Source organism: Puma concolor, chromosome A2 (assembly GCF_028749965.1).
Source record: "Puma concolor isolate L17-30 chromosome A2, mPumCon1.1.hap2, whole genome shotgun sequence".
Taxonomy (NCBI): Eukaryota; Metazoa; Chordata; class Mammalia; order Carnivora; family Felidae; genus Puma; species Puma concolor.
The window spans coordinates 113,391,937-113,394,095 of record NC_141668.1 but is presented as its reverse complement, the minus strand read 5'-3'; the positions used below and the strand labels follow the sequence as shown (position 1 = coordinate 113,394,095).

Below are 2,159 nucleotides of genomic sequence, written 5' to 3'. Positions count from 1 at the left end.
ATGTAAAAATCAATTGTTTTCCTATACACTTGCAAAGAGCATAATGAAAATGTAATTAAGAAAACAATTCAATTGACAATAGCACCAAAAAGAATAAAATACTTAGCAATAAATTTAACAAAAGAGGTAAAGAATTTGTACAATCAAAACTACAATAAAACATTGTTGAAAGAAAATAAGTCCAAATAAATGGAAAGACATTTCATGTTCATGGATTTGAAGACTTAATATTATTTAGATGACAATACTCTCTAAATTGAGCCACGGGTTCAATGCAATCCCCATCAGAATCTCGGCTTCTTGGTAAAAATCGAAAAACCGATTTTAACATTCATATGGAATTGCAAAGGACCAAGAATAGCCAACACAATCCTGAAAAATAAGAACAAAGGAGGACTCACATTTTCTGATTTCAAAACTTAGTGCAAAGCGATAGTAATCAAGACAGTGTAGTCTTGATTATAGACTTTTCATTACTATGCATTATAGAGCATATAGAGCAGTGAGATAGGATTGAGAGTCTAGAAATGGACCCACATGTCTATGGTTGATTTTTGACAATGTTGCCAAGGCGGAAAAAGAATAGCCTTTTCAATAAATGGCACTAAAACAATTGGATAGTCACACCCAAAAGAATGAAGTTGGACCCTTATATCACACCGTATACAAAAGCTAACTCAAAAGCAATCAACAACCTAAATATAAGACCTAAAATGATAAGAACTATTAGAAGAAACCTATGGATAAATCTCCATAGCCTCATATTTAGCAACAGATTCTAAGATACGACATCAAAAACATGAGCAACAGTGGGGAAAAAATATTGAACTTCATCAACATTTAAAAATTTTATCCTTTGAAGAACACTATTAAGAAAGTGAAAAGACAACCCACAGAATGGGGGAAAATATTTACAAATCACGTATCTGATAAGGAATCTAGAATATATACTGATAAGAACAAATACTACACTTGATCTTAGCCAAAAGGCCGAGAAGCGATAGGAATCTAGAATATATAAAGAAATCTTACAAATTAGTAATGAAAAGACAACCCATTAAAAAGAAATGGTCAAAGGATTTGAATAGGCATTTTTTCCAAAGAAGATATACCAGTTGGGGTGCCCGGATGGCTCAGTCAGCTGGGCGTCTGACTCTTGATTTTGGCTCAGGTCATAATCTCACCATTCATGAGATCAAGCCCTTCATTGGGCTCCGCGCTCAAGATTCTCTCTCCCTCTCTCTCTGCCCCTCCTCTACCCTGCTCTCTCTCTCTCTCTGTGTCTCTCAAAATAAATAAATAAACTTAAAAAAAGGAAGAGGACATACCAATGTCCAATAAATTTGGAAAGATGCTCCACATCATTAGTCACCTTGACAAGATACCACCTCACGCTCATTAGGATGGCTATAATAAAAAAATCAGACAATAGCATGTGGAGAAGTGGAAACTCTCCTACCCTGCTGGTGTGGATATAAAATAGAGCATCCATTTTATAGTCTAACAGTTCCTCACATGGTTAAATATAGAGTTACCTTACACCTAAGAAATTCCACTCTTAAGTATCTACCCAAGAGAAATGAAAATACATCTTCGCACAAAAGCTTGAATACAAGTGTTTATAGAAGCACTGCATAATAGCCAAAGGTAGAAATCGTCCAAGTATTCATTAGCTGATGAATGAATCAACAAGATGTGGTCTCTCCGTACAGTGGAATACTATTCAGCTATAACAAAGGAACGAAGCACTGAAACATGTTACGACACAAATGACCCTTGAAAACATTTGTGCTAAGTGAAAGAAAGCAGTCACAAAGACCGTACATAATATAGTTCCATTTAGATCAAATATCCAAATAGGCAAGCTTATGGAGAAAGAAAGTAGACCCGTGGTTGCTTAGGTCTAGGGGGTGTAGGGGTAATAAGAGACGTGATGGCTTTTTAGGGGCTGCGAAAATGTTCTTTAAAATGGATTGTAGTGATCGTTGCAGGTATCTAAAAACTACTGAATTTTATACTTTGAATGGGTGAATTGTGTGATATGTGAATTATGTCTCAATTGAACCACTGTTAAAAATAAGAGTGAACCAGAAATAGACCATCCCTCATAGGGACTGATGCTTACTTTTGAAATATCTCCATGGTTGGATTAAGATAAT

General features: G+C 35.3%; 1 pseudogene; it reads right to left on the bottom strand.

Annotated features, from left to right (window-relative positions):
- Positions 1–896: 896 nt before the first annotated feature.
- LOC112859569 (U2 spliceosomal RNA) lies at positions 897–1,002 on the bottom strand (annotated as a pseudogene).
- Positions 1,003–2,159: the final 1,157 nt, after the last annotated feature.